Below are 13,999 nucleotides of genomic sequence, written 5' to 3' on the forward strand. Positions count from 1 at the left end.
TTCTTTGGAAGACGACAATCAGCTAGAACAGAGCTCATTTCATGCCCTGCTGCAATTACATTGTGCAGGTTAACTTTCGTCTGCAACACGAGGCACAAAGCAAAGTGGCATCAGCTGCGCATTTTTTTTTGTCTTTTTTTTTTTGAGTCAAACATGCAAGCAATTGGCCAGAGTCTCTTGGGTGGTGCCACGACATGAAATATATGTGACAAGCATGGCAACGAAATGTTGCCCGCAATCGAAATGATTAAAAACGTCGCGGCTGCAGAAGCTGTGGCAGAGACGCAAGCAAAAACTTCTAAAGCATTTCGACTGCACAAAAGCTAGAGTTCAAAGTTCAGGCGTACGTACTTGCCGCAAGTTCGCCAAGTCAAAGTCGACTGACACTGCAACAATGTGGCACACACACACACACACACACAAGCAACGCCTACTTTGTCATGGGAACTTTTCATATCAAAGCTCGAGGAGCCGCTCGATAAAAGATTATTAAAATTTTCCAAGCGAATGACATACGCAGGTTGTGCTGCATCAGTTTTCTCAAGTGTTTTGGGTCTTTAAAGGTTATCAACAGCATGCCCCGCTTACCTCCCATCCTTATACTGACAACATACTTGCAACATACTCGTAAGTTGCCAACAAGTTTGAAAAGCCAAGCCAAGTGCAATCCCCCCAGCCAAAGCACAAGCACTCGAGTTAAGATTGAGTGGCAAGGCATCAGCGCGGATTTCAGCCAGAGCCAAAGCCAGAGCCTTGCTGCAGATTCGAATTTTAATCTTGCAACATATTGCTGCAGTTGCCCAGTGGCGATTTTCATGAATAGATGAAATACGAGAATGAATTCAGCATTTGATATTTGCCTCAACAACATAAGCTAACTCCCACTTGCCCCTAACTTCTCGCTCTCTTTCTCTCTGTGTCTGTCCCCTCGTTGTGGCAGCTAATACTTTGCATTTTTGCTGAAGCAAGCATAACTCATCTATTATGTGGGCCGAGGCACAGGTCGCTTGTTGTTGTTGTTGTTGTTGTTGTGTAGGCTGGGATCTGCATTCACTTGGCAATTACGGCTTTATTTATTATGCCGAAATGGATTATCCCTTGACTGTGCCACTTGCTGTGCCATGCGATTTCTGCTTATGTCCGCATTTTTCATGCCTGCATAGCTCTCTTTCTCTCATTCTCATTCTCATTTTCCCTCTCTCTCTCTCTCTCTCTCTCTCTCAATGCTATGTCAACGTCATCAGCCTTGTTAAGCGACGCTTCAAGTGGGAAATGTGAACATGAAAATCCACCAGTGGAAATTTCTACATACTCTCTCTCTCTTTCTCTCTCTGATGTCCTGGCCATTGGCTATTATTGTGGCACGTAGCATATTAGAAATATTCGCTTGCCCCGCGGCATAGATGATAATTAAATTTTCTAAATTTAATTAAATTCAAATGAATGAATAAGCATGGAATAATAGGACATTTAATTTAACATTTAACAAATGCGGTGTTTGCTTTGAATATGGTTGCTGTCCGTTTTCCGCTGGTCGCCAGGGCAATTGCAACAATCATTTTTTCTTTCGGGGGGGATGATGCCGTCGATTGGCAAACAAATTTGGAACAGACCAAACCAATAAATCAAATCAATAAAATGACAGCATGAAAAATTGCTAAAACATGAAAGCCAACCGCAGCAGGAACTGGCCAAAACAGCAAAAAAAAATGAAATGCTATTTTAGCCAGGCCAAAATCTGAACAGAATCCCAACCGCATTCAATGACAGTCATCTACATGCAATGACAAAGCAATAATAGAACAATGTGAACATGTTTACCCCGCTATCATACACAAAAAAAAAAAGAAATCACGAACATGGTAACCTTTCGACACCTACAAATAAATAAATGTTGAAGTAAATATTGTAAACAAAACGCAGCGCAAATAACACATACACAAAAAATAGAAAATTTACACAACAACTAGAATATATATAGCTCTACAAGCTAAAACATAATACCCCTTTTCATTTTTTGGTCAACATTTCGATGGGCAACAGAAATACAAAAAAAAGGACAAACAAAGTAAGGCAAACAAGTCCATGGCACACAGTGGCTACTGAGAGTGTACGTACATAAATATTTGTGTGTAACAAATAAAACGTTGACAGGGCCACATAAACCCAGAGTAAAAGACAATGAGATTGAATAGAAATCCTCCACATGACATAAAAAGTAATACAAATAATAACGAGTCGTACACAACATACAACGCAACGCAACACAAAAATTGTTCAACGGAAATGGCACAGCGAAAGGATGCCATGGCGTATTAGTTATATATTTTTATTTTTCCACGCGAACATGCCACTTGTCATTGCTTTGGCTTTCAGTGAAGCAGCTGCAAACAAAGCCAAAGAGCTGGCTGGACGACGGCGGGAGGATGGAGGATGGAGGACGGAGGACAATGACAACACCATAATACGTTATTGCCAATATTGATTGGCAGCATTAGCAGTGAGTAGCAAGCGGCAAGCAGCCACAGCAGGTGCAGCGAATCAGTCCTTGGGGGACTTGGCATTAGAAGTTAAGCAGGCTTATGGCGAGAAGGAGGACCACGTGACGTATTTACGATTTAATTCAAAAACCGAATCTAGGCTGTGTGCCAATTAATAAGCAACGAGTCTCATCAGAGTACGTGAAACAAATGCTTCCAACTGAGGCGTATTTATTGATTAGCATTAACAGCACCGACATCAGCAAACAGCGAGTCAACCAAGTGTCATTAGAATGTCAACGCCTTCCCACACACACACACACACACACAAAGAGTGAGGGAAGAACACAACCAACTGACAAACTGACTCCCTGACTGCCTTGATAGCTCACCTGATGGACAGCCAGACAAAGAGAGAGGGAAGAGTGTAAGGGGGAAAGCAGTCTGGCCCCTCGATGGCACGCTCATTAATTTCAGTGACAGGCGTTGTCTTGACGCAGTGTGTGAACAAGTTCATTTCGCTAGCAATTTAATATACAAAAAATGGTCGTTTAATGGCAAAAACAGAAAAAACAAAACAAGCAATAGGAAACAGACTTTAAGCTTAGCTGCTGAGGCGACACAATAACCGCGGACCTGTCACACCTGACAGCGCCAGTTGACCGTGAATAAAGAGGGAGATAGCAAGAGAGAAAGAGAGAGGGATGGCAGGAAAGAGGAAGAGACCAGACAGGAGGCAATGTTCAGCTTTTGTTTTGCCAGCCGAGTCGACAGCTCGAGACCAAAGTACACGATACACTGACAGTTGACAAATTGTTTATGCAAAGTTACAAGTTCAACTTGACGAACAATTTGTAGATATGTCCAAAAGCCGTAACATATTGACTTGATATATCTATTAAAAGACGGGTCCGGGTTCGGTCTTCGGTTATACCCAAATTCAATTCCCGCCGCGAATGTCGCGAAAAACAATTTCTTTTTCAATTTTTCAATTTTTCTTTTTTTTTTGTGGGGATCTTTGAAATGTCGCCTCGATGTCACTTTAATTTGTCTTGTCTTTGTCTATGGATTTTTTTGTAAGAAAGAAAGAATAAACATTAATTTGTATATAAATTAAATATTTATTGTTATGCAACCCAGACTATTAATTAGTTGAAATAGATCTTGAAATATATTAAAGGGATGTTCTTTAATAATTTTAAAGTAAACATTTTAAAACAGAAATATTCCGTAAATTTGTATTATCAATAAAATTTAAATTGCTTAGGCAGCATTATAAAATTTCTTCACACTTTAAACACTTTTACATCCACTCATTATTTCATTAAATTAATTACACATTTGCATAAATTTCCCGCCTTTATATTAATAGCATAATCATAATCATGTTCTATTAAAAAAAAACACTTTACGTCCCTTTTTAAATATTTGTAGGAAATTATTTGTAAAATGTAAAGCAAAGAACCGCTTTTTGATTTCTCAGAACTTTCGAGTGATCCCTCATCAAATTCCCTGGCATTAAAGCAACTACCCCTTGGAGCTTACTAGGACTAAGGACGAGAAGGACATTAGCAAATGTCGTGAAATGAAACTGGCATCGCCATCGTTGCTGTCGCTGCATGCAAACAGCTAATTAGCTGCTCTCTTTATGTGTGTTGTGGCTTCAGGTGGGCAGACGGTAATTGAAAAATGCTGTCATGAAATTTCAATTGCAGGCGAAGGCGGAAAAGTGGGCGTACCTATGAGAGGGGGAGAAGGAGAAGCAGAAGGTTTTCTGCAGATGTTTTTTGCTTTGCTTAGAAGTTGCATGCTCTGTGATGAATTCACTTCCTTTTGACTGTTCGCCAAGGCAAGGCAAAAGTTTCTTTGCTGCGACTTTGTCCTGGTTGTCAGCGGCACTTGCTAAATGCCTGCTTCGCTTTTCTTTCACTAGTTTTCATAAACTTGAGCGGAATGTGCGTGGCGTGTGAGTTTCACTTGTGTGTGCGGGACTGTTTATGAATGTGTGTGTGTGTGTGTTTGTGTGTGTGTTACTCTAACGACACAAAAGCTGTTGCTTACTTTTCTGCTTAGACGTTTGGCTAAATGCTTTCGCCCGCAGGGAGCGAGGCAAAAACCAGGGCAGCAGACAGGCTTCCTTCTCCTCTTCCTGCTCCTTCAATGGTGTCGGCCATACACACCGTGCTGTATGTAGTACCCAAAGTTTTTCTTTAGAAATTTTCTTGGGCGTTGCGCCTCCGCCGTGTTCTTTCAAACCGTTGACTTCCTTTGCGGCTATTAACTATAATTACCACATTAAACGCCAAAGTGTCTTAATATTCAATTATAACTTTTTTTTTCTCTCTTTCTCTCATGCGCCTTCTTTCTGTCTGGCCTCCTTTCCATTCAATAGGATATAGCTGCGCATATATTTCAGCATTTAGGCGTGTTTTTGTTGTCTATTGGAAAAGTTTCACCGATACACATTTCTGTTTGCCCTTTGCTCGCTTTATTATTTCTGGCTGTCCTCTCTCTTCCTCGACTTTCGCTTGAGTGCGTACAAATTATAACACTAAATACGCTTAATGTTTCTATTGGCGAAAAGTCTCAGTCTATGGAGAATATCGCAATTTGTTTCATTGCCGCATCGATAAAATAAAATAGACTGTGCTGGCAGCTTTGACTTCGATTCGCCTTGCTAATGAAATTACGAGCATGTGTGCGCATATTCCTGGAACTGACTGTAATAAGCAGCTAACCAAGTCATCAGGCAAATGCAATTGAAGTGTCTGCCAACGTTTGTTTCTCTTTCTCTACTCTACTCTACTCTACTCCATTACACGCCCACTTCAATAAACTAATGAAAGCTGATAAAGTCAACAGCAACAGATCTTTAAGTGAAGTGTAGTCAAGTCGAAGTAAGGGAGGGCAAAAGCCGCTTTTCATAGCTGCCACCGCCAGAATTTTAATTAACGAATCGTAAAGCGCTAATTTTGCATATTAATAAACACGACACAAACAGCAGAGAACAACAACAGGATACCCGGATACTCTGGCATTACGGGACGCAAGGACATTAAGGACTTTGACTCCGACTCCAACTATGACTTTGACTAGCTTGTAGGAGGGTTGGCCTAGACCTCCCTGAAGCACTGTGGCACGCACACACTGTGGCCATAAATAAGCTCAACTCGTTGGGAATTTAAGTAGTTGAAATTAATTTCAATTCAACTCGCACATGAGCAAGCGCATTTTCACTACTTTCCCAACTCTATCTGAGCACACAACTGTATTATTTATACAATTTCATTATTATTATGCTTATTCGAAATTGCGCCAGTCACGGATACGAATAAACAAAACAATTAAATTTAAAATGGGAGCAACAATAATAATATTCTTGTAAAATTTATTGGTAGTGGAAACGTGTATTTATTTATAGCATATATGCCTTGAAATATATCATTTCTAATTTATGACTTGGTATGATATGAAAGTGGAACACTGTAAAACATACCGAATTTTTAATTCGAATCAAGTAAGAAAGCTACTTTTGAGTGGGAGTGTGAAATATCCACTATCCATTTTTAATAAAATTATACTCTAAAAATATACCAATATACCGAAGTCTATATTTGGTATATCGATAAAGTATTACATTCAAAATATACCATAGAGTAAAAAAGCAATACAACAAGATTGTCTGAATATCGGAAACATGCCAAAATATACTAAAGAATATATACTATATCAATATAAAATAAGAGTACAAATATACCACATTGTCAGTAAAAACATCTTAGACTCGATTGTCTGAATATCACAAAAAATACTAAAATATACATAAGGCTATCGTATATAGTATATAAAGCACAAATATACCATAATGTACAAATATACCACATTGGTATACAGTTTATGGTATATGTTAATGTTCAGTCTTCTTGTGCATACTAAATACATTTAAAATTTATATATTCGTATATAAGATAAGCTAATATAATATTCCTCATAAATGTAGAAACACTCGAAGCGATTAACCAACAAATTTCAGAAACCAATACCAAAGACAGCTAATTGGCCTATTATTCTGGTGGCCAGCAAAACTTAACATCATTATTTGCTCGAGGCAAATTCATCAAAATTTCTCTTAAGCAACTTTATGAAAATTGAAGCTAGATTTCAACACCCACTTTGGGGGCTTTCAATGCAAATTTGAGTTGTACAAACTCAAAGAGCATTTCATGGCTTGTATTAACGTAGTATATTTAGCCTGAGGCACATCTTGAGCCACACACACACACACTCACACTCAAACTGTCCAATTAAATCATTCACTTGCGAATGCTAAGAAAGTTACGGTACACTTCAACGCCTTCGCATTGAGCTTTAATTTCATGAAATGTGCTTCACACCTTGTGAGAAAACAAAGAGACAAAGTTAAAGACATCAAAAGAGTCGCGATGGCAGCACACTTTTTGGTCAACCTTTGTTTTGAGAAACGTTTTTCTTTCTATATTGTTTTCCATTATATTGTTATGTCTCCGTTTGGAATTGATTGAGTGTGATTGAGGTTTTCCTTGAGACCTTTTCACAACCCGCCAGCCAAAATAGCCCTTGGTCAAAGCTCAAAGTGTGCCACAATTACTTATTGTCGCCTTTTAAGAACATCAAGTGAGGAGGAGATGATGTGTGTATGGGTGTGTGTGTGTGTGTGTGGGCACTCAGCAAAATGGCTCTTAGATTTTAAACAGTTTCCTTTGGTCATTTTCTTTTAGGTTTTCATTAAGCTCAAAGGTCTTTGATGCTGGTTACATTAAAGTATGGTCATATTCGCATACTCTTAGGGTCTGATACCTTATCATCAAAAAAGTTGAAGCCATTAAAAGGCGCCCAAAATGAAATCAAGTATACGACAAGGGCAGCAACAAATTTAAGAGCTAATACTAGCAACTTTCCCTACAGAAGAGCATTAGATTTTCGGTTTGATTTTGTCGTTGTTTTTATTACATAATGGTATTATTTCGTTTTCTTACAAAATAATAACAAAGAAAAGGTAAGGCTCTGTTGCTTTTTCAATGGTCTTTTCTCATTGTGTGCGAGCAGGGGGACAAAAAAAGCCTTTAAGTTTCGACAATGGCACAAAATCTGTTGCGGCAATGGAAAAGCTGGAAAAAGGTCGAATGGCAGCAGCCATTTAGGCCACTTGTTAACTGAGAGAAAGACATAGAAATGCTGTGGTCCCCTTTACACAGAAAATAATCTAAATGCAAACAAAACTATTTCATGTGGATTCAACTCCCCCGGAAAACTGAATGACACAACATGGTTATAATAAATTAAAGCTGCTGCAACAAAAGTAAAAAAATAAACAACAGCAACAATAAACAAAAAACAAAAAGAACGCAAAAGCAGAACAACACAAAACAAAATTGCATTTATTCTGGGTACATTTGCATATTTATATTTCAACAATTTCACAATTTTAAATGTTGCCACCTCCCCCAACCCAAAAAAAAGACGTGAAGAAAATGCTTAGATGGGAGGCAAAACAACAAAAAAAGAAAAGAGTTGTGCTTGTTTTTCTCTTGCTCCTTCACAATTTACTTTAAGGCAAAAGTTTAAGGCAGACAAAGCAGCAGGCCAAAAAGTAAAGGCTTTCTGGCAGCATAATGCCTGTCAATCCGTCAGTTAGTCGCCGTATATATGTATGAAGTAATCCTTACAAAAGATCCTTATATGTGTGTGTGTGTGTGTGTGCGCATAACAAGCAAAGTTTTTGTATGAAACTTGTTGTCGAATGTAGAGTAGAGAGGGGAGACGAAAAGTCAGTCATCCTGCCAGCTGACGAAAGACGCGTAATTAGTCGCAAATGAAACTTGGCTAAAGCCATGAAAAATTACTTCAAACTGGGCGTGAAAATGCTGCACAATGCCAAGGCGACGCGACGCGACTCCCTGTGGAATGATACGGAAGAGAATGGTACATAAATATATCCTTTAAATGCCACTTTAAACCTGTCCCGGCTTGCCATTTGTAAGTCATTAGTCATGTCTGACAATTGGACTTGCAATATACACTAACAGCGTGCAACACAGCAACTGCTGGAATACCAAATAAGAACTCTCCTGCTGCTGCTGTTGCTTTTGCTGGCACCTTATGAAATGGCCTCCGTGGTAGTGAAAGAATATGCCAAGTTTTTCGCTACAAACGAATCCTTAAGTACTAAATATCTGCTGTGCTCCCGTTGAGCTTTTGCCAAAGAATGTTATACAAGCATCCGAGAGATAGAGCCGGAGGTTGCCTAGCAGCAGCAACAGCAGCGAGGCTCTGATAAAAGCCGCATCATATTGGTAGAAGGGGAAGCAGAAGACGATGGAATTGGGGACGGGAACACACACACACACACATTACGGAAACGATGGCAGTGCTGACAGAGAAGAGTCAACATGAAATTTAATTAAAAACTTTATAACAACTACACACAGATGAGCCTAGGCTCATCTTCGAAAATTATACAAAATACTCGACGAATGTATCGCTCTGACATGCCTCAAAATGAGCTTCCAGTTGTGAATGTCGCATCCGTTGCAATAGTCTCTCATCCTCCCAATCTTGTTGTTGTTGCGTTAAGCAACAATCTAACAAGAAGACGAGCAGCTTGTTAAAAACTTTAACGAACGTGAGCATTCGATTCAATGAGCTATGAACTTGTACTTACTTATACTACTATCTGAGAAACACATCTGAAAGCCTTGACTCGAGACTGAGAGACAGAGAGAATGAAAACGAGTTGAGAATTGGAAATTTAAATAAATAAAATGATAGTTGTTGCTGACGACGACAGCGCCTGACAACTTGACCGCTTTGTGAAAAGCAAGCCAAAACCAATTACGAATTCAAATGAAATTCATGAAATTCTTTATATTCTGCGAACCGAACTAAGACCACGTCTAAGACATTGTTATAGACATTTTACCAACTGCAGATGAATTCAACATATCAATTTCAGCAACAGCAAAGCAACTAAACATTTCTAATGTCAAAGTGTCTTTGGTATTTTATTAATATGCCAGACAATGGAAAAAATAAAAAATTTATTGGAATTTTGAATTCAGTAATTTAATTTCAAAGACTTATTAAGAAAATTCACAAACACTTACAGACATGCAATTAAAACAAATATATTATGTACATCCTATATTTGAGCTGTGAGTTTTTAATAAATAGAAGAATTCATACGATCCAATGCCGATATGGGCAATTCGATACCAGGAAATTCAAAGTAGACAAATTTCTTGGAATTTCGCAGAAATATAAAAGAATTCCCTTGTCAGTTTTATGTTTTCAACTTAAATTTGTGCACGTACATATCTTATGTTTGCATATAATATATTGAAAATATATATTTATTTCCCATTTTCTCGTTTACATTTTATGCAAAATATATGCAAGCAAACCGACATAAACCTTCTTCCCAACCTATCACTACAGTATTGATTAGAGATTTGGGCTGCCTCGATTTCTTTGAATTCAACAAACAAAAACTTATTTAGCCAAAAATTGAGATGAAATATTAAAAACTAGGCAACCGTTTTTCTTCTCTGAGAATATTACAAAAATTTTGTGGAACTCAAAATAAGAAAACGAAAGTAGAAGTATTTTTATATAAGGATTGTTGCTATGAAAATATAGTACTACAATAAGAAATAAGCAAAAACTATTGTCTATAAATAATCACATAAATTTCGTTAGGTTTTATTTTTCTGTGTGAACAAACGAAACTCTTGGTTTGTTGGCAAATTGAACAGGTATTGTATTCAAGTACACAGAAAAGTTAAAGTATTTCTATTCAATAAATTTTTGTCTATAATTAAGTACTTAAATTTCGTTAGGTATTATTTTTGCGTATTTCTTTGCTTGCTGGCAAATGGAATAGAACCTGGCCAAATTGGCAACAGTTAAAGCTTAGCCTCTAGGCCTTTAGGCCACATTCAGCATCCAGCATCAGCGAGTACGTTGCCATAATGAACATGTTATGGGCGTTCGGTCAAGTTGGCCTTAATGTGGAATAATGACATCTGACAAAAGTGAAATAGGTATTTTGGGCTTCGCTTTGTGCTTTTGTTATAATGATGCCACAATGTGGCATTGAATTTCAAATGAACAGCAGCAGCTCCCTCCTGGGAAGTTGCGTTGAGTTTTGTTCTTTGGGTGGGGTGTTATCGCCGAGGCAACGGCAAGGCATATAGTATTCATCAATTAATGGAAAGTGCCGAAGTACATGCGTTTAAAGTCGTTCGTCTAAAGCTTAAACGAGGCGACAAGTTGTGTGGCCAGTTAAGTTAACTAACTAATCGCATTAAATTAACACAGGCAAAACAGTTTGGCCGACACAGCAAAGCCAAACAGTTGCAAGTCAGTTTGTGGCAAGTGGCAAGTGGCAAGTGTTGCAAAAAGTGCGAGCAAAGAAAGGCAAAGAAAGAAGAAGGAAACGGAGACGGAGAAGAAACGAAACGAATCCAATATAAGTTGTTATTGCTTTTGTTTTGCTGAGCACAAGGCGTTTATAAATTACTTAAAGCGCTTAATGCGGCACGAAAGAAAACAGCAAGCAGCAGCGTCCTGCCCCACGAAACAACTTGTGGCGTGACCGCCGCCTCATACGCGCCACTGCAACAGAAGCTCGTCGCTTCTCAAGCCTCAATATGTTTTTGCTTGGCTGTGTTGCGGCTGCCTGCCGCACAGCCAAAACAGATTAAAGCATATCATGTAGCAGCAAATCCAAACCGCAGGCGGACAAAAGAGCAAGAGCACATGGGAAGTGAGGGCGGGGGGCAGATGGTTTGGTATTTGTTGGGGGCAAGTGTGGCATGAAAGTGTGGCGGAGGAGAGTGGGCGTAAGAAAATCCTCTCAATTGATTATCAATCAACTTTTTGGGCCCACTCTGTGAGAACGTGTGTGTGTGTGTGGCAAAATTGAAGCTAAGAAAAAAACGAACCCAATGGAGTCAAGTGCTGTGAAACAAAAGGCAACGCTCTGGCCCGGGATTGAGGCCACTGTCAGTGAGTGAAATTGCTATTGCTATTGGTAATCGTATTCGTATTCGGATTGGGTTTGGACTTGGTATTCTTGTGTTGTTGGTATTGGCAGTACGATTGAGCTAATGGAATTAAAACTGGCAATTTCGGCCAAAGTGGTTGACAGCCAGTCTTCCCTCTCTGTGTGTGTGTGTGTGGGTAAATGTGTGTGTGTCTGCGAGTGTTCACACAATAAAATAATAAACGAGTCCAAACGAATTAGGCAACACAAATCAATTGCATTAAACGACAGCTAGCGCGTGCCTCTCATCGCTATCTGTCCTTGTTGTCTGCCTGTGTGTGTGTTGTTGGTGGTTGAGCTGCCACCTCGAAGCATGCCACACATTTTAGCATACGAAATTGAGATTCCAATTGGTATACAACAAGCGACGGCGCGTTGTTTGGCCTAATCGAGCACTCAAATAAAAGCCCAACAACAGCTGCAAACGACTTATTTATGCCGCACACACACACACACTTACACACCCACACTGCCTTAAAAAGGGGCAGGATAAGCGCTCCGCTGGCAAGTGGCAACTGGCAACTGGTTTTAACATCTGCACGTACTCAAATTAAGTCCTTAATAATAATTTAGCACAATTTTTGCGCGCTTTTCTCTCGCTTATCCCAAAGCAGCTGTAAATTCAATTATATTCCCAAAGATTAACAGCAGCAACAATAACAACAACAACAACAACAACAATAATATCCGCTCTGCATATCCTTATAGCCGCCTCATATCCTTCTTCTTATGGTGTAACTACTAGCTACAATTGTTGTTCTTTGGCTTGGCTTAAACGCAAGCATTGTTGGCCCGCTTTCTGTGTTTGTCTGGCATTCAGTCTCACTTTGGAATCGAAATTGAATGAAACTCGTTGAATATACATAGTATATATGTACATATATACGTCCGTAAATGAATACCCGTATTTTGAGTCCGACTTTTTCTTTCCCACTTTCCCACATTATGGGCTCTTTTTTCCCGTATTGTGCCTTCTGCTTTCGGCTTTAGGTTTGGCTTGAGCTTCTGCTTTTACTTCTTATTCACACGTCGGCGCATGTGTTTATTTCACTTCTCGCACTTGGCCAAGTTCTTTCTGCCTTATTTCAACTTGGCATTTCCACATTTTCTTTTAACATTTTGTCTGTTGTTTTGCTTGGCTTTTTTTTTGGGTTTTTCGTGTGTTTTCGCTCTTTCCGCGGCAGCTTGCTTGATGGAAATTTCGCTATACATTTCGGGTTTTCTCACATTTCGGCGCCTTGGCATTTGCGGTGGTTGCGCCCGAAGCCACCGCAAAACAATGAAAATTGGTTTTGTTACTTTGCTTATAGTACAAGTATGTCTGTATATATGTACAATATATATTTTTGGTAGTGCCTCCCCTCCTAGCTGGGACAGGACACCGCCTGTTGGCCAAGTCTGCGGCTGTGGTTGTGGCGGCTGCGAGACTGAGACTGAGACCGAGCTTTGGCAAAAGACGTTGGCTTTTTATTGCCCGTGTTATTGTTGGCGTATTTATTTGCTGGCAGCAGCAGCAGGCAGCACCAACAACAACGACAACAACGCACATTTCTGCGTCTTTCGCGGTTTTGCGTAGGCTGCCATCCCCATATACTATTTTACTTTTTTGCCTGTGCACGCTGTGTGCTGTGATGGTGTTTGGTATTATCTCATAAAATCTAAAATGTAAACACTGGTAGGCTCGGTTGGCATGCCAAGCCAAGACTGTCTTAGCCATTTTGCTTGTTTTGGCTGATTTTGTCTCTTTAGCACGTACACGTTTATTTCCTTAATGCGATATTCGATGTCCTCCTGGTCAGAGGATATATTACGAGTTTTCTTTTTGTCTCGAGGCTGAGATTTTGTACACTAATAACTGCAATATGATTACCTTATCTCTTGGCTGATTTTCTTGTTAGTCGATATCCACACTTGATAAACACTTCATTTGGTTAAATGTAACATTGATTTTCATTTCACATTTAATCGACACTAAAACAGGCTGATTATCAGCATTCAAGAAGCCACGCCACCAAATTCAAATTCCAACTGTATCTGCAACTGTGTAACTGTATCTTGAGAGCTATGTAGCTGAATCTTTGGCTCTAGCCAAGTGCTTGGAACCGGAACCGCGTACGCGCGCGAAACGTGTCAACTTTGTGTAAGAGTTCACTTTCTACTAAACAACTTTTGCGCAACGCATGCTGCCGACTGCTGTTCATGCGCTCGGCTTTGCCTTCGTTATCTGCGTCGGCTAAGCTCGTTTCCACTCGTGCGCTTCGGCAAATTCACAGAAAGAGCGAGAGCGCGTCGCTCTCATCTGCCGAAGTGCCTGCCAGGCACGAGATAAGCGCTGCGGCGAATTTCGAATGGAACTGCGGCTTCAATGAATGCGTGGACATTTGAATTCGCCGCAGTCCGAAGCAGCCAATGGCAGCGAATTGAGGGGTAGCTGAAG

At 39.7% G+C, this 13,999-nt stretch overlaps 1 protein-coding gene across 1 annotated transcript in view; it reads right to left on the bottom strand.

Moving 5' to 3' along the window:
• LOC117574262 (neurotrimin) overlaps positions 1–13,612 on the bottom strand; it is a 64,728-nt gene extending 51,116 nt beyond the window's left edge. The window contains exon 1 of the mRNA XM_034257997.2: positions 13,433–13,612. The gene's annotated coding sequence lies outside the window, so the exon portion shown is untranslated. The remainder of the gene's footprint in view (positions 1–13,432) is intronic.
• Between the last annotated feature and the right edge of the window lie 387 nt (positions 13,613–13,999).

Source organism: Drosophila albomicans, chromosome 2R (assembly GCF_009650485.2).
Source record: "Drosophila albomicans strain 15112-1751.03 chromosome 2R, ASM965048v2, whole genome shotgun sequence".
In the NCBI taxonomy this organism is placed as follows: Eukaryota; Metazoa; Arthropoda; class Insecta; order Diptera; family Drosophilidae; genus Drosophila; species Drosophila albomicans.